Source organism: Ovis canadensis, chromosome 3 (genome assembly GCF_042477335.2).
Source record: "Ovis canadensis isolate MfBH-ARS-UI-01 breed Bighorn chromosome 3, ARS-UI_OviCan_v2, whole genome shotgun sequence".
In the NCBI taxonomy this organism is placed as follows: Eukaryota; Metazoa; Chordata; class Mammalia; order Artiodactyla; family Bovidae; genus Ovis; species Ovis canadensis.
This window is the reverse complement of record NC_091247.1, coordinates 16927955-16947509: the sequence shown is the minus strand read 5'-3', so window position 1 is coordinate 16947509 and position 19555 is coordinate 16927955. Positions and strand designations below refer to the sequence as shown.

At 43.1% G+C, this 19555-nt stretch overlaps 1 long non-coding RNA gene across 2 annotated transcripts in view; it reads right to left on the bottom strand.

Annotated features, from left to right (window-relative positions):
• LOC138435454 (uncharacterized) overlaps window positions 1-19555 on the bottom strand; it is a 57653-nt gene that overhangs the window by 4234 nt on the left and 33864 nt on the right. The window contains exon 1 of one of the 2 annotated variants that reach the window (XR_011255110.1): window positions 773-1696. The exons of the other annotated variant lie outside the window; for it this stretch is intronic. This is a non-coding gene — a long non-coding RNA (uncharacterized lncRNA). Of the gene's footprint in view, window positions 1-772; window positions 1697-19555 lie in introns of those variants that run through there. 2 annotated transcript variants of the gene reach the window in all.

Below are 19555 nucleotides of genomic sequence, written 5' to 3'. Positions count from 1 at the left end.
AAGTATGAAAGAAGCACGTGGTACCCAGCGGGTCAACTGCTGATCAAAACTGTATGTGTCCCAGGGGAAGTGGGGGAGTGGGGTACAGCTCTGTCTTAACTCATATTTCAGTACATAATTTTCAGCTGAGGAAAGATGGAAAAATACTGCTTCTATCTCATCTGGTCCATAGACCAGGCCACACAGATGTTAACCTTCTGAAAACCTTTTTCCTTCTTGATCTGTATGGGTAAAACTTGTCCACAGAAGCCTCCAAAGACACCAGAGGAGGCACCCTGTGACCTTGCTGTCTGGATCTTTTTCAACTATATGCACATGCTGAGTCGCTTCAGTCATGTCTGACTCTTTGCGACCCCGTGGACTGTAGCCCACCAGGCTCCTCTGTCTATGGGACTCTCCAGGCAAGAATACTGGAGTGGGTTGTCATGCCCTCCTCCAGGGGATCTTCCCAACCCAGGGATCAAATGCATATCTCCTGCATTGCAGGCCAATTTTTACCTACTGAGCCACATGGGAAGCCTGTTTTTCAACTATAGATTTTGTTAAATAGCCAGAAAACTACAAACCCCAATCCAGTGATGGAGGCCAAACTTATCAACTTTTGGTCATTTGTTTTTAACATCCATAACATGTTTGGACCTGAAAATATCACCCTGTGATTTTACTGTAAAGCTTATCCAAACAAATGAAAAGCTAAATCAACACACAAGGTATGTGAGATTCCCCCCAAGAAAGTCAGTATCCTCAATGCCATCATATTATTGGCAGATACCTTCCCCAGGAGTATCCAGCTTCCATTCTAATTGGAGAACTGTGTCTCTCTGCCATCCAGGTGTGGTCCTACGTCTTCTTTCAGCCAATGAAGCCTGCGAAATGACATGCATCAGTGGTATAAGCTGTAAGAGTTGAGTGCACTTTGTTAGTCTTCTTTTATTGCTACTGTGGCTTTTAAGAATATCACAGTTAGAGGCAGATATGACTGCCTGTAGATGGAGCAGGGATGCCAGCTGACCTGAGATGAATGCCTAGCACGAGCAAGATATAAACCTTTGGTGTTTTACACCCCTGGAATGCGTGGTTCCTCTGTTACCATGGCAAAGGCCAGACAGTCTGCCTGACATCCTTGACTTCTCAACTTCATATCTGCCCAAGAAGACAGCCCAATTCAGACTTAAACTGAAGAAAGTAAGGAAAACTACTAGACCATTCATTCAGATATGACCTAAATCAAAATCCCTTATGATTATACAGGGGAAGTGACAAATAGATTCAAGGGATTAGATCTGATAGGCAGAATGCCCGAAGAACTATGGACAGAGGTTCATGAAATTGTACAAGAGGCAGGGATCAAGACCATCCACAAGAAAAAGGAATACAAAAAGGCCAAATGGTTGTCTCAAGAGGCCTTCCAAATAGCTGTGAATAGAAGAGAAGGGGAAGGTAAAGGAGAAAAGGAAAGATATACCCATTTGATTGCAGTACCAAAGACTAGGAAGGAGAAATAAGAAAGCCTTCCTCAGCGATTAATGCAGAGAAACAGAGGAAAACAATAGAATGGGAAAGACTAGAGATCTCTTCAAGAAAATTAGAGATACCAAGGGAACATTTCATGCAAATGTGGGCAAAATAAAGGACAGAAATGCTATAGACCTAACAGAAGCAGATGATATTAAGAAGAGGTGGCAAGAATACACAGAAGAAATATACAAAAAGGTCTTCACCACCCAGATAATCACAATGGTGTGACCACTCACTTAGAGCCAGACATCCTGGAAGGTGAAGTCAAGTGGGCCTCAGGAGGCATCATTACAAACAAAGCTAGTGGAGGTGATGGAATTCCAGTTGAGCTATGGCACCCCACTCCAGTACTCTTGCCTGGAAAATCCCTTGGATGCAGGAGCCTGGAAGGCTGCGGTCCATGAGGTCGCTGAGGGTCAGATACGACTGAGCGACCTCACTTTCACTTATTTCAAACCCTGAAAGATGAGGCTGTGAAAGTGCTGCACTCAATACGCCAGCAAATTTGGAAAACTCATCAGTGGCCACAGGACTGGAAAAGGTCAGTTTTCATTCCAATCCCAAAGAAAGGCAATGCCAAAGAATGCTGTGTGGATCATGACAAACTGGAAAATTCTTCAAGAGACGGGAATACCAGACCACCTGACCAGCCCTTTGAGAAATTTGTATGCAGGTCAGGAAGCAACAGTTAGAACTGGATATGGAACAACAGACTGGTTCCAAATAGGGAAAGGAACACGTCAAGGCTGTATGTTGTCACTCTGCTTATTTAACTTATATGCAGAGTACATCACAAGAAACACTGGGCTGACTGAAGCACAAGCTGGAATCAAGATTGCCTGGAGAAATATCAATAACTTCAGATATGCAGATGACACCACCCTTATGGCAGAAATTGAAGAAGAACTAAAGAGCCTCTTGATGAAAGTGAAAGAGGAGAGTGAAAACTTGGCTTCAAACTCAACATTCAGAAAACTAAGATCATAGCATCTGGTCCCATTCAGTTCAGTTCAGTTCAGTCACTGAGTCGTGTCCGACTCTTTGTGTCCCCATGAATTGTAGCACACCAGGCCTCCCTGTCCACTACCAACTCCCAGAGTTTACTCAAACTCATGTCCATCGAGTCAGTGATGCCATCCAGCCATCTCATCCTCTGTCGTCCCCTTCTCCTCCTTCCCCCAATCCCTCCCAGCATCAGGGTCTTTTCCAATGAGTCAACTCTTTGCATCAGGTGGCCAAAGTATTGGAGTTTCAGCTTCAGCATCAGTCCTTCCAATGAACACCCAGGACTGATCTCCTTTAGGATGGATGGGTTGGATCTCCTTGCAGTCCAAGGGACTCTCAAGAGTCTTCTCCAACACCACAGTTCAAAAGTATCAATTCTTTGGCATTCAGCTTTCTTCACAATCCAACTCTCACATCCATATATGACCACTGGAAAAACCATAGCCTTGACTAGATGGACCTTTTGGCAAAGTAATGTCTCTGCTTTTTAATATGCTGTCTAGGTTGGTCATAACTTTCCTTCCAAAGAGTAAGCGTCTTTTAATTTCATGGCTGCAATCACCATCTGCAGTGATTTGGGAGCCGAAAAAATTAAAGTCTGACACTGTTTCCACTGTTTCCCCATCTATTTCCCATGAAGTGATGGCACCAGATGCCATGATCTTCGCTTTCTGAATGTTGAGCTTTAAGCCAACCTTTTCACTCTCCTCTTTTACTTTCATCAAGAGGCTTTCTAGTTCCTCTTCACTTTCTGCCATAAGGGTGGTGTCCTCTGCATATCTGAGGTTATTGATATTTCTCCCGGCAATCTTGATTCCAGCTTGTGCTACTTCCAGCCCAGGTTTCTCATTATGTACTCTGCATAGAAGTTAAATAAGCAGAGTGACAATATGCAGCCTTGATGTACTCTTTTCCTATTTGGAACCAGTCTGTTGTTCCACATCTAGTTCTAACTGATGCTTCCTGACCTGCATATAGGTTTCTCAAGAGGCAGGTCAGGTGGTCTGGTATTCCCATCTCTTTCAGAATTTTCCACAGTTAATTGTGATCCACACAATCAAAGGGTTTGGCATAGTCAATAAAGCAGAAATAGATGTTTTTCTGGAACCCTCTTGCCTTTTCCATGATCCAGTGAATGTTGGCAACTTGATCTCTGGTTCCTCTGCCTTTTCTAAAACCAGCTTGAACACCTGGAAGTTCACAGTTCACGTATTGCTGAAGCCTGGCTTGGAGAATTTTGAGCATTACTTTACTAGTGCATGAGATGAGTGCAATTGTGTGGTAGTTTGAGCATTCTTTGACATTGCCTTTCTTTGGGATTGGAATGAAAACTGACCTTTTCCAGTCCTGTGGCTACTGCTGAGTTTTCCACATTTGCTGGCATATTGAGTGCAGCACTTTCACAGTATCATCTTTCAGGATTTGAAATAGCTCAACTGGAATTCCATCACCTCCACTAGCTTTGTTCATAGTGATGTTTTACAAGGCCCACTTGACTTCACATTCCAGGATGTCTGGCTCTAGGTGACTGATCACACCATCGTGATTATGCCTGGCAGATAGATGAGGCAACAGTGGAAACAGTGACAAACTCTATTTTGGGGAGATCCAAAATCACTGTAGATGGTGACTGCAGCCATGAAATTAAAAGACGCTTGCTACTTGGAAGAAAAGTTATGACCAACCTAGACTGCTTATTAAAAAGCAGAGGCATCACTTTGCCAACAAAGGTCCGTCTAGTTAAGGCTATGGTTTTTCCAGCGGTCATGTATGGATGTGAGAGTTGCACTATAAAGGAACCTGAGGGCTGAAGAATTGATGCTTTTGAACTGTGGTGTTGGAGAAGACTCTTGAGAGTCCCTGGGACTGCAAGGAGATCAAACCAGTTCATCCTAAAGGAGATCAGTCCTGAATATTCATTGGAAAGACTGATGCTGAAGCTGAAACTCCGATATTTTGGCCACCTGATGCGAAGAACTGACTCATTGGAAAAGACCCTCATGCTGGGGAAGATTGAAGGTGGGAGAAAGGGACGACAGAGGATGATATGGCTGAATGGCATCACCATTGATTCAATGTCATGACTCAGTGGACATGAGTTTGAGTAAACTCCAGGAGTTGGTGATGGACAGGGAGGCCTGGCGTGCTGCAGTCCATGGGATCACAAAGAGTTGGACACGACTGAGCGACTGAACTGAAGAAGACTACTACAATCGTCTAGCTATTTGTCCTGCTTCTCCCATTCCTTTGTTAAGCCATCATCTACATTGCTGCTGGTGTTCAGTTCAGTTCAGTCGCTCAGTCGTGTCCGACTCTTTGCGACCCCATGAATCACACCATGCCAGGCCTCCTTGTCCATCACCAATTCCCGGAGTTCACCCAAACTCATGTGCATCGAGTTGGTGATGCCATCCAGCCATCTCATCCTCTGTTGTCCCCTTCTCCTCCTGTCCCCAATCCCTCCCAGTATCAGGGTCTTTTCAAATGAGTCAGCTCTCCAAATTAGGTGGCCAAAGTACTGGAGTTTCAGCTTTAGCATCATTCCTTCCAATGAACACCTAGGACTGATCTCCTTTAGGATGGACTGGTTGGATCTCCTTGCAAGGGACTCTCAAGGGTCTTCTCCAACACCACAGTTCAAAAGCCTCAATTCTTTGGTGCTCAGCCATCTTCACAGTCCAACTATGAAGAAGGCTGAGCTGCTGGTGTAGGCCTTATGAAATCCAAGTGTATTCATGCCTTATTACAATCCTTCTATGAAATACAGTCTAAAGGTAAAACCCAAATTATATAACCAGAGTCTCCTATGACCTGCCACCTCCTATCAGATTCCCTCCCACTCTTCTCCCTACACGTTCAGCTCTCACAAGAAGCTTCCTGCAGTGCTTGGATTGCTGATATTCATTTATATTTCTGAACTTGCTCATAAAATGTCCCCTACGAAGAGGACAGAACTTTGCCAGCTCTCTGATAAAAGCTTACCTATTCTTCAAAATTCAGCTCAGAGAGCTCCAATCCTATGAAGCTCTCCCTGGTATTAACTCTATAACCACCACCAACACTGTCATAGTCTCCTAAATATAACTCTAACACTGGATTTGGTATATTTGGCTTTGTAATTGTGTACTTATCTATCTAATTTGAGTCCCTCAAAGGCATTTTTCCCAAAAGCTCAAATATTATGGAACTTGTTTAAGATGTAAGTAGTTCTAAATGCCTTTGAGGAACTCACATTTAAATAGATAAGTACACAGACAACTATAAAGCCAAATACTAAATCCAAGTTTAAAGCTGTGTTTAGGAGAGTGTGACAGTGTTGGTGGTGACAAGATAGGGCTTTCCAGACAGTGCCAGTGGTAAAGAATCCACCAGCCAATACAGGGGGCACAGAAGATGCAGGTTCGATCCCTGGCTCTAGAAGCTCCACTGGAGGAGGAAATGGCAACCCACTCCAGTACTCTTGCCTGGGAAATCCTACGGACAGAGGAGCCTGGCGGGCTACAGTCCATGGGATTGCTAAGAATCAGACACGGCTGAGTGCATGGGCACACACACACACAGAACTGCAGGGTAAACCTGAGACTATAGTTCATGCCCTTTCCTGTAAGTGCCACCTTCCACCTATTGAAGTCAGAAGAACTGTGTTCTAGTCCTCACTCTGTGAACTGGGTGCCAAAGCAGACTTTCTCAGCAATGTATGAGGTATTTGAGTTATGTTAGGCCTAAGTATCGGAGAAGGCAATGGCGACCCACTCCGGTACTCTTGCCTGGAAAATCCCATGGATGGAGGAGCCTGGTAGGCTGCAGTCCATGGGGTCACTAAGGGTCGGACATGACTGAATCAACTCAGCAGCAGCAGGACTAAGTATTCTTCCTCTTTCTCAATGGCTCTTCCTTTATTACCTGATGACTCTCTGACAGGTTCCACATGATCTGCTGAACCAGGGAGATATTTAAAACAGACTTTGCATTTCTAGCCTGTCCTTCCCACTGCTCTTCAGTAAGACTTCTGTGATTTTCTGTTCTAATTCTGTAGTCTATTAAGGTTCGATTTGGAGTGTCAGCAGGGCTGTTAAACTCTTTGATGGGGTAGACTGAGCTACAGAATCTTCTATGGAGATCATATGTTTTGGCTTGGGATCAAGGCCACATGTCTCAAGATTTTTAAAAATGACCCTTGTTTAGATGATCCCCACGGTCTGTTAAGGGACTCACTGGTGGCCTAGACTGTAAAGAATCTCCCTGCAATGCAAGAGACCCAAGTTCAGTCCCTGAGTCAGGAAGATCCCTTGGAATAGGGAATGGCTACCCACTCCAGTATTTCTTGTCTGAAGAATTCCATGGATAAAGGAACCTGGTGGGCTACAGTCCATGGGGTTGCACAGAGTTGGATACAACTGAGCTACTAACACAACAATGAGGTTTCGTGTAGGGTAACATCTCATGAGTGTGAAGGTATGGTTCACCCAACCAATAACAGACATTTACTGAGGACATTCCAAGCACAAGGTCTTGGGTCAGAAGCAGGGACCTGTTCACTAACGTAGAGTTTTTATACTAAGCGCTGAAGGTGTTGTTGATAGAATAGAATCTTCCCCTGCTACACTTCTCCCTCTGTATTTCAGGTCCGTGATTCCAAAGCTTTACAGCCAGCATCTTCTTGTTTATTACCAATGGCACCCTTGGTGGGTCCCTGTGGAGTGACTGTGGGGAAATTAAATGTTTTCATGCTGGGCGCAATCCTTCAAAGAAAGTTCTTGCCTGAGACAAATTTTCTCCATAGGTTGTAGTTAGTAATTTGCTTCCTGTTAATAATTCCACGCACATTGATCTCACAGCAGCTGGTGATTATTTGGCACAAAACCCTCTGGATTTATTTTAAATTTAGAAAAAAAAAATTGTTCCAGTACCTGCTTCCTGCTTAGCCATTGCCTTGGGAGACCAGAATATTCTGAATAGCTTGATGAGAATGACCAGTGTTCTGACAACAACAAAGCCTCAAACTTCTCATCCAGCTGCCCACAGGAACAGATTTTGTTTTTCATTCAAGTGAACTTCTTCAAGCGGTTTCAAAAAAAGCCTTTTCTAGCTTCATCCCAGTTCACTCAGTAATAAACTGCTAAAATAAGGCATTTTCTTTCCACAGCCGGCTTCTCTTTGCCCTTCACACCATCCACCCCTCTCCATCCCCACAAAAAAAAAAAAGAGTGGCTATTTCTAATTAAGCTCCTGATATCTGTATTGGGGACACCTTTAATGCCAGAATAGAAGCTCCGTTAAAGCATTCTTGTGTTGTTCATTGTGGCATCTGGAGTAACTGGGACAGTGCCAAGCACATAAGAGGTGTTCAAACATTACCTATGCTAATTAATCAAGAATACCAAATTGCATTTTCTATTGCATAAATATTATTATCCCTTGCCAAAAAGCAAAGGTGAGTTAAGATTTCTCTGAGTATAATGTGATGAACATTTTTCTAAACATAATTTTACTACAAATGCACTCCATTTTGTCCGAGGTAATTGCAGTGGAATGCCTTCAGATCCTCTGTCTGGTTATCTTATCCTAGGAACCATCAATAATGGGATGAATACCCCATTTATCACCTCCAAATTGGGACCTTTGGTGTACCTCCATCATTTTGTTTTTCTTTTCTGAAGCCATTAGAGCTCTTATTGTTACCAGATCACTTAAAACTCTAGCAAGCACTTAAAGCTTTCTGAAATTAACCCTAGTCAGAAACTTTATGCCCCAAGGCCACGTGTTCATTCTTTCCTCTTTTTGTAAAAGAGCCTCTCACTTTTACCCCAGGTTTTTTTCTAAGCTTCCAGGGATGTTACACCTTGTACATTCAACAAAAGCAAGCACCCTTCTTTGGCCAGAGGCAAGCAGCAGAACTACATTCTATCAAAAGTGAAGTCCCAACTTAACTTTCTCATTAATCCTTCTATTAGTTCAAGGGACCCCTCCTATAGATCAATTCTGTTTTACATGAACATGGAATGAAACACAAGACAGCAAGTGAAATGAAGGCATTTCCCTACTCATTCTTGACCCAAGTCCACTTGCGTAGTATTTTCTAAATTCTCACATGAAATAAATAAATATGATACTTCCTTCTTTGTGGTAGATACCCTGAGAGGTGATGCCGGATGTGATGACTGTTCTTCTCTGGAATGTGGACAGGTCCCTTGACTTGTGTCTAACAGAATAAGGTAAAGATGGTACTCTATTGATTGGGTTACATTACACGACAAAGGTGGATGCTATCCCTCCAGGATGACATGACATTATTTAAGATTATGACTTAGCAAAGAGAGGGCTTTTCTTGATGGCTTTGAAGAAGCAAACAATCCTGCAGGGAAGTGCCATGGAGAAGGCCAAGTGGCAGCGAGCCACAGTGGTCCAAGACCTGAGGGCAGCCAGTGGGAAGCCACGGGTCTCAGTCATAAAACCACGAGGAGAAAAATTTGACCAACAACCTGGAAGAACATGAAAATGGATTCTCCCCTAATGAGCCTCTGAGTCAGAACACAGACCAACTGACACCTCAGTCACAGCCTGGTGAGCCCCTGAGCAGAAGACTCAGTTAAGCCGTGCCTGGACTCCTGACCCACGGAAACTGGCCAGAAACTGGATGCTGGTGATAATTTGTTGTGGAGCAAGAGAAAACTAATACATCCTTCTTTCTGAGATTTCATCCTATGAGATTTAAAACCAATGGAGTAATAATATTTACTACTAGGAAACTAGGATGATTGCATCAAATATATATTGAAAAAGAGGAATTTAACTGCCTCTGAAGTGAAGTGAAGTCTCTCAGTCGTGTCTGACTCTTTGCAACCCCATGGACTGTAGCCTACCAGACTCCTCTGTCCATGGGATTTTCCAGGCAATAGTCCTGGAGTGGATTGCCATTTCCTTCTCCAGGGGATCTTCCCAACCCAGGGATTGAACCCGGGTCTCCTGCATTGTAGACAGACGCTTTACCGTCTGAACCACCAGGGAAGTCCAGCCTCTAATACCATATATTGATGTCCCAGATGCTAAACACAGAGGATGGACTAATAGAAAAAGGATGCAAGCTTTCTGGCATCAATGAACCCACAGTTCATTGGATGTTTCTCTCTTTATGGATGAAAGAGACAGTAACAGCAACAAGGCAGCACAGAGATTTCCACTGCCAGCCCCGAGGGACTGGCGACAGCCCCTCTCCCACTGATGACAGCTGAAACTGGACAGAATACAACAAAAAAGGTACTTGAGATCTCTGAAAAGTAAGGGATATCAGATGAACTGGAAACTGAAGTATAACAACTTAGAACAGAGTGACTTTCATAGAGATTTTTTCCCCTCTTGTATTCTCAAGGGCGGAACTGCTCCCAGATTGCAAAACTATGCAGGCTATTGTGACTATGCAGCAGTCACCAACTGCAAAAGCAACAGAGGAAAAATATCAATAAAATCAAAAGCTCATTATTCCAAAATTTGATGAAATGGATAAAGCATTCCCAAAAATGCCCATGAAAAAAGAGAGAAGATGCAAACTGCCTAAATCAAGAATCAAAGAGGAAACAGAACTAGAGACCCTCAAGACTTTAGAAGGAGAATAATGGAATTTTATGAGCAATTGCAGGCCCTTCAGTGGGAAAGGTGGAAAATGATAGTGACCTCGGTATCTCTTATAAACGACATGAAGAATTTGGTCTTTATTTGAGGACCAGTGCAAAGCCATTGAATAATGCTCAGCACACATAGAACAAAGTTCCTCTGTCTCAGAATGGATTTGGAGAAACAAACCATAATTAGGAGCCTATGGTGCTACTTGAGACAAGAGACCATCAGGTTCCCACCTGTAGTGTCACAGTGGTGATAAACAGAACTGAAAAGATTCTGGAACATCCATTCAACTAATGGATGAAATTTTTCATTGGCTTGGATATGGCACACGACTACAAAGTGTCAAATATCAGTCTAAATCTGGAGTCCCTGAACATTTTAACATTTCAAGCTTTGAAGGCCACACGTGGACTCTTGCATATTTTTGTTCTTGGTTGATTTTATTCTGCTTCTTACTTTTTAGCAAAGATTTTTAAAGTGTTTGGCTCATCCTTAGCTCATGAACAACACAGAACTAGCCACAGGCTGGAGCTGCCTCATGACGTAGGAGATTCTGGCTTTCATATGACAGTAGGTACCAGTGCCTTCTGTGGAGCAGGTGAAGTGGTTCAGAGTAAACCCATCAGGGGATTACATTTTAAAATGTTGATCTTGAGCTGTTTTTGAGGTACCAGATGGAGATATCAAGTCATCACTTGGGTATACAGAATTGATGCTCAGAGGAGAAATCTGGGCAAACACATCATTCAGCACCATCTATGACTGCGATCATAAAGGCAGAGATATGGATAAATATGACTGAGGAAAAGTTAGATGGAAAAGAGGAGAGAGTTTGGGATTGAGTCTTGAGCAACTGCCTAAGTTAGTGTCTCAATTAAAGGTGATGAACCTGCAGCAGAAACAAAGACAGTGGGCAGAAACATTGAAGGGAATTAGATCAGGTTGTGTTAAAAAAGAAAAATAAAGGATTCCATTCACATGCTCATTTCTTTTCCAGAAATACAGTCAAAATGGGGATTTAAGCTTATGAGTGTGTGTGCATGCTCAGTCATGTCCGACTTATTGCGATTCTTTGAAATCACTAGGCTCCTCTGTCCATGGAATTTTCCTGGCAAGAATACCAGGGTGGGTTGTCATTTCCTCCTCCAAGGCATCTTCCCGATCCTGGGATTGAACCCATGTCTCCTGTATCTCCTGCACCGGCGGGCAGGTTCTTTATCACTATGCTACCTGGGGATCCCCAGGCTTATGAAAGTCCTCTCCAAAAGAGCCTTCCAAATCCATGATGTCCCTACGTTGTTTCACACTCTATTTAGATAATACACTGCATTTTTATTAATATGTGAAGGTGACAACAATCCTTTAAAATCGAATATCTATAATACGATATCGATTATTTAGAAGAATTACAGGGTCTTGTTTATTTAACATTCACACTTAACCTCTCTGCACCTCAAATAATGTTACCTTCCCCATGAACAATACAGAGATCTTAAAACATTTATTTTTCACTGCCTGTCTGATGACTTCTAAGCCATATCGTTCTCATTGATTTTAGTTTTTTCCTGTTCCTTTTACATCACAAACTTCATTGTTACTGTAGGATATAAATGATGATAGTTTAGATTCTTTTGCATGTTTATTACTCTCTTTGCCCAACACTTCACTCAACATTTCACGATTCTCAGAAATTCCATGGGTGATAGTTTTCCTTTTGCCCAAAATATATCCTTTAGAAATTTCTCTAATATTTCCTGGAGGAAATTTAAGAGTTTTTACCAAAAGGAAATATTTATTTTGTCCTCATTTTAAAATATATTTCATAATATATGCAATTATAATTACTATATTTAAAATAATTATATAATACATATAGTTACATACTGATGATAATCAAGTTAGTCACACAGTCATGTCCAACTCTTTATGATCCCATGTACTGTAGCCACCAGGTTCCTCTGTCCATGGAATTTTTCAGGCAAGAGTCCTGGAGTGGGCTGCCATTTCCTTCTCCAGGGGATCTTCCCGACCCAGGGATCAAACCCGGGTCTCCTGCATTGCAGGCGGATTCTTTACCATTTGCCTTGTCATTTGTTTCCTCTTAGTATATCGAAAATTTTAATATTTTTTGGCTTTCATTGGGGCTTTCAAGAAGTCAAATATTGATCAAACTGTCATACTTGTAAATGTAATATTTCTTTTTCTGTTTTAAAGATACTCTTTTTACCTTTGTTTTTTTCCAGTTTTATTGTAATGAGTCTATGTAAGGATTTCTTTTTACTCACCCTGCTTGGGATTTATTGGGATTTCTGGATCTAAGGATTGATTTCTTTCAAAAATTCTAGGGAATTGTAAGTCATTATGTCCTTTAATATTGATTCTTCTCTCATTCTCTCTATTATCTGCTTCAGGAACTCCAATTTGATGCAAGTTTACAACTTCGATCTCCCCTGCATGTATTTCAAACTCACTCTCCTGTGTGACAGCCGTTCATTTTCTCTATCAGATTCCACATGATGTCGTGATCCTGCAGCTGTCTGACCTTCCGTTTATTCTCTCCAACAGATTTTAATCTTAATTGTCATAGAGTTTTAATTTTTAATTACTTTAGTTCTCTCATTTAGTTCTCTCCTTCTTTATTATTGTTCACTCTCTTGTGTTTGAAGATGTTATCAAGTTTTCTTAATATCTTACTATACATAATGTAAAGAAAAGTGAAAGTGAAGTCGCTCAGTCGTGTCCGACTCTTTGCAACCCCATGGACTGTAGCCTACCAGGCTCCTCCCTCCATGGGATTCTCCAGGCAAGAGTACTGGAGTGGGTTGCCATTGCCTTCTCCAGAGGATCTTCCCGACCCAGGGATCAAACCCTGGTCTCCTGCATTCAGGCAGACACTTTAACCTCTGAGCCACCAGGGAAGTCCAATGTAAAGAAAGCCTCTCCCAAAGATGCCCATGCCCTAATCCGTGGAACTTACAAATATATCACTTCAAATGGCAAAAGTGACTTTGCAGATGCGACTGAGATTGAAAAAGAAAGTGAAAGTGAAGTCACTCCATTGTGTCTGACTCTTTGTGTCCCCATGGACCATAGCCTACCAGGCTGGAGTGGGTTACCGTATCCTTCTCCAGGGGATCTTCCTGACCCAGGGAATGGAACCCAGGTCTCCCACATTGTAGGCAGATGCTTTACCGTCTGAGCCCCCAGAGAAGCCAGTAAACCTGATTAGCCTCGATTATCCAGGCTGATCCAATCTAATCGCATGCAGCCTTAAGAGGGGAGAATTTCTTCCCATAAGAAGTAGAAGAAGAACATAGTGGAGGGGAAAGCAGGGAGACTCCAAGTGGGAGAAGGGTTCAGTATACCTTTCCTGGCTCTGAGATGTAGGTCCTCCCAAAAAAGTAACCAAACAGAGGCCCCCAGACAACAGTCAGGAAGAAAATGGACCTTAATCTTACAACTGCCAAAACCCAGATTCTTCCAATAACCCTGTGAGCTTGGGAGTGAATTCTCCCCAAAACCTTCTCTTCTGCCAGAAACAGCTACATTTTGCATTCCTAAACCTGGAGCAGAGATCTTGGCTGAGCTAACTCCCAGAGCGAGATAATAAACTCTGTTGTTTCAAGACCAAATTGTGGTAATTTTTATAGCAACAATAGAAAACTGATACAACACATTAAATGACATATCAAAACTTTATCACTTAATGTGTGATCCAAAGACTGGCAACAGTGGCAACCTCCTGGGAGTTTATTAGAAATGCAGGATACCAGGGCCAACTCTCAGACTTACTGAGTTAGAATTCTAATCAAAATATAACTAGGCGACTCCCCAGGTGGCTGCTAGTAGTAAAGAACCTACCTGCCAATAAAGGAGACACAAGAGACCCCAGTTTGATCACTGGGTTGAGAAGATCCCCGGAGGAGGGCATGACAACCCACTCCAGTATTCTTGCCTGGAGAATCCCATGGATAGAGGAGCTTGGCAGGCTACATTCCATAGGGTTGCAAAGAGTTGGACACAACTGGAGCGACTTAGCATGCAGATGACTCATAAATGCCCAGAAGCAGTATTCTAAGGCATCCAGTATCTGGTTATGTCAACGTCAAGGTGTTTGTGGTGAGTCTTGTATTTTTGTTGTTGTTGTTTTTTGTTTTTCTGCTCATGGTGCCTGGATCCTTTGTGTTTTATAACTTACTGTGTATCCCATTGATTGAAACTGTATCTATGGGATTTCCATATATGCATATGTTGACTGATTTTTAACCGAGTGGATCTGGGATGGATCGGGAGTATCTACATGCTAATCAAGGAAGTTCCTTCAGAAAGAAATTGTATCTGTTCTCATCTGGTGCCCAGGGACCCTCAGCTCTGGCTTACATCTTTCACCTTCACAAGGAGGTGAGTTTGACCGCTAGACCTCTGTCAGCTTCAGCTTCTGGCTTTCATTCTCAAGGGATATGTCTTTGACCTTCAACCTAGAACAAAACATAATTCTCCATTTAGGGGACTGGACAGGGAGTTTATTCTAGTTCATTCATAAGCTAAAGTCGAGGCTACTCAGAATCACACGTTAGGTGGGGAGACCTATTAGCCCTCCCAGCATGGGCAGGGCTTTGACTCTGTAAGACCCTCTGGTCAGTGTGGCCTTGAACACAGAGTCTTCTAATTACCCTGCTAACAAAGGGCACCTTTGCTTTACTGTTCCGATCCACTCACTTTTCTGAGCTTTATCTTTCACACTCTATTTGGCCTCTGAGAAGGTCAGAAAGAATTTCTTAAGGGATCATTGATGCCATTAAAAAAGATGATTTCTATATATTTACAGAAAAAAAAAAAAAACAACCAGGCCTCCCCACATGACACAGTGGTAAAGAATCCACCTGCCATTGCAGAAGACACAAGAGACATGGGTTCGATCCCTGGGTAGGGAAGACCCCTTGCAGTAGGAAATAACAACCTACTCCATGGACAATCCCATAGACATAGGAGTCTGGCAGGCTACAATCCATGGGGTCACAAAGAGTCAGACTCGACTGAGCCACTGAGCACAGAAAAACATCTCTAAGAATTGTAAAGTGATGGCATTTTGAATGTTTTCATCAATAAAGTCATTTGAAGAGCTTGTTTCATTGTGCTGCTATAAACACAAATCTCCAGTCGCCAGGCTAGGCGACACGTTACGTACAAGGCAGGAAGGTGGCCCAGCAGAGGGGTGGGGCTTCCATGGTCCTTATCCCCGGGGCTAGGATAATGTGGCATTTTGTATGTTATTACTTAACTTGTTAGGTTGAGTCTATGTCATGTACTTGCATATGTTAGGTAAACGAGAATAAAGTCATACCTGGTTTGTATGAAGTTTTCAAGGTAAAAGAGTTGCTAACCCAAATGAGATCCCTCGGGATGGATACCCATGTCAGACACTGAAATACAACCGGATTGAAGAGGGAAAACTTCAAGAGTGAAGAGTGAGATGTTTTCTCTTGAGGTTTCCCAGTGGCAATGTCAGCTATGCTACTGGTCTGGGCTCAGAGCAGAAATCTGGGCTGGAGACGAAAACATGGAGCGATTTGGGGCAACATTAGGAAGAAACAGTATTTCACATTTTCAGTAGAAAGGGCAGCTGGCTGGTCTTAGGGGAGAACGCATGCTAGCTGAAAGTCACAAGGAAGGCTTCCTGGAAGAGAAGGGCTGTGGGAGCCACGGAGACTTATGAGAAATATTTGCAAGTGAGAAAGAATGATGTGTGCTGAGTGGTAAGATTGCTCTAACAGGAAAATTCTGACAGCAGGCCCACCTGAGAGGGGTGGGCAGGAGACAGCGGTGTTTGTTTTCACAAGGAGATAATGAGGTAAACAATCTCAGATTCATGTTATGTTCGAGTGGCATGATGTTATGTGAGGTTACTTAATCTTCCTCTAAACAAACAAACAAACAACCCAAAAAGAACAGAAGGGGAATACCATAAACATAAGCTGGAGGAACCTCCGGAAAGGTAATCTGTTAGGCTGTAGCGATGAGCGTCAGCCCTGCCTCCCCCAGCTTCTCTGGCTATGGGTGCTGCCTTTCAGCACCTGCAGAGTCCCAGCCCCTGGCACTTGCCTGTGGTCCAGTGGTTAAGACTTTGCCTTCCAATGCAGGGGGTGCTGGTTCTGTTCCTGCTTGGGGAGATGAGATTCCACATGCTTTGTGCCCCCAAAACCAAAACATAAAACAGAAGCAGTATTATAACAAACTCAATAAAGACTTTAAAAATGGTCCACATCAAAAAAAAATAAAAGAGAGAGAGAGAAAGAATCCCAATGCCAGAGGGGAGAAGCTATAGGACCTGGCTCCTAGGAGCATGGAAGTCTGCATTTAGCCGAAGAGGTGTTTGCCCAGACCAGCGTCTAGTCGGTGTGGACAGAGTCCTGTCTGCCCTCTGCCATCGTCCCCTGTTTTCATGTGGATCCAGCAGTGCAGGACTCTCCACATCCCTACTCCCTCGCTGGTCTTCCTGCCTGGCCGCTCCTTCATGACCCCATCCTGCGCTTGTCACTCCCAGACTCGGTCTCACACCTCACGCTGCTCCAACTCAACTCAACTCTTTGATATCTTCACTGCAGATGTTACCTCCTGCATCCAGCTTTCAGAGTAGGTTGCCCTGGATGCTAACACAGGCCTGGATCAAGCAAAAGTTTGTTCCACCCAAATCCCCCCTTACTACAGCGTCACTGTAGTGTTGGAACACTGTTATTCAGGCTCTGGGTCTCAGGGTCTGAAGCCAGCTCAGCACCAGGGCTGACCTGGTTCCAGCTTTCATTCCTAATGTCTTAGCTCAGGTCACCATTGGTTTTTCACCCCTGTTGCTGAACCCAGGTGATTCTGCTCCATGAAACATGGAAGTTTCCAGAAAGCCATTCATTATTTTATACTACAAATATGTATTACTTGACTACTACGGGCCCTATGGATCCCTTACTGTCTGAGCCACCAGCGAAGCCTGGAGATTCTGCAGCACTAACAAAAATAAAATCCCTGTCCTTGGGAGATGTGTCCCTCTCATTTGTGACCACATGGACTGTAGCCCACCAGGCTCCTCTGTCCATGGGATTTCCCAGGCAAGAATGCTGGAGTGGGTTTCCATTCCCTTCTCCAGGGGATCTTCCCCACCCAGGGATCAAATCCTCATCTCCTGCTTGACAGGTGGATTCTTTACCACTGAACCACTGGAGAAGTCCCATGGGGCATTAGATGGTGCTGAATGTGATGGAGAACAATAAAGCAAGGTGAGGGAAAGAAATTTCCAAGGGAGGTGAGAGAGGGGGGGTCCCTATTTTTAGAGTGCCTGAGGATGGGTCTCTCAAATAGAGTGGTATTTAAGCAAAGGGGTAAGACCCCATGAACAGTATGAAAAGGCAAAATGATAGGATACTGAAAGAGGAACTCCCCAGGTCAGTAGCTGCCCAATATGCTACTGGAGATCAGTGGAGAAATAACTCCAGAAAGAATGAAGGGATGGAGCCAAAGCAAAAACAATACCCAGCTGTGGATGTGACTGGTGATAGAAGCGAGGTCCGATGCTGTAAGGAGCAATATTGCATAGGAATCTGGAATATTAGGTCCATGAGTCAAGGCAAATTGGAACTGGTCAAACAAGAGATGGCAAGAGTGAACGTTGACATTCTAAGAATCAGTGAACTAAAATGGACTGGAATGGGTGAATTTAACTCAGATGACCATTATATCTACTACTGTGGGCAGGAATCCCTTAGAAGAAATGGAGTAGCCAACATGGTCAGCAAAAGAGTCCGAAATGCAGTACTTGGATGCAATCTCAAAAATAACAGAATGATCTCTGTTCATTTCCAAGGCAAACCATTCAGTACCACAGTAATCCAAGTCTATGCCCCAACCAGTAATGCTGAAGAAGCTGAAGTTGAACAGTTCTATGAAGACCTACAAGACCTTTTAGAACTAACACCCAAAAAAGATGTCCTTTTCATGATAGGTGACTGGAATGCAAAAGTAGGAAGTCAAGAAACACCTGGAGTAACATGCAAATTTGGCCTTGGAGTACAGAATGAAGCAGGGCAAAGGCTAATAGAGTTTTGCCAAGAGAAAGCACTGGTCATAGCAAACACCTTCTTCCAACAACATAAGAGAAGACTCTACACATGGACATCACCAGATAGTCAACACCGAAATCAGATTGATTATATTCTTTGAAGCCAAAGACAGAGAAGCTCTATATGGACAGCAAAAACAAGACCGGGAGCTGGCTGTGGCTCAGATCATGAACTCCTTATTGCCAAATTCAGACTTAAATTGAAGAAAGTAGGGAAAACCACTAGACCATTCAGGTATGACCTAAATCAAATCCCTTATGATTATACAGTGGAAGTGAGAAATAGATTTAAGGGACTAGATCTGATAGATAGAGTGCCTGATGAACTATGGACAGAGGTTCATGACATTGTACAGGAGACAGGGATCAAGACCATCCCCATGGAAAAAAAATGCAAAAAAGCAAAATGGCTGTCTGGGGAGGCCTTACAAATGACTGTGAAAAGAAGAGAAGTGAAAAGCAAAGGAGAAAAGGAAACATATAAGCATCTGAATGCAGAGTTCCAAAGAACAGCAAAAAGAGATAAGAAGCCTTCCTCAGAGATCAATGCAAAGAGATAGAGGCAAACAACAGAATGGGAAAGACTAGAGATCTCTTCAAGAAAATTAGAGATACCAAGGGAACATTTCAGGCAAAGATGGGCTCAATAAAGGACAGAAATGGTATGGACCTAACAGAAGCAGAAGATATTAATAAAAGGTGGCAAGAATACACAGAAGAACGGTACAAAAAAGAACTTCACGACCCAGATAATCACGATGGTGTGATCACTCATCTAGAGCCAGACATCCTGGAATGTGAAGTCAAGTGGGCCTTAGAAAGCATCACTATGAACAAAGCTAGTGGAGGTGATAGAATTCCAGTTGAGCTATTTCAAATCCTGAAAGATGATACTGTGAAAGTGCTGCACTCAATATGCCAGCAAATTTGGAAAACTCAGCAGTGGCCACAGGACTGGAAAAGGTCAGTTTTCATTCCAATCCCAAAGAAAGGCAATGCCAAAGAATGCTCAAACTACCGCACAGTTGCACTCATCTCACATGCTAGTAAAGTAATGCTCAAAATCCTCCAAGCCAGGCTTCAGCAATATGTGAACTGTGAACTTCCAGATGTTCAAGCTGCATTTAGAAAAGGCAGAGGAACCAGAGATCAAACTGCCAACATCCACTGGATCATGGAAAAAGCAAGAGGGTTCCAGAAAAACATCTATTTCTGCTTTATTGACTATGCCAAAGCCTTTGACTGTGTGGATCACAATAAACTGTGGAAAATTCTGAAAGAGATGGGAATACCAGACCACCTGAC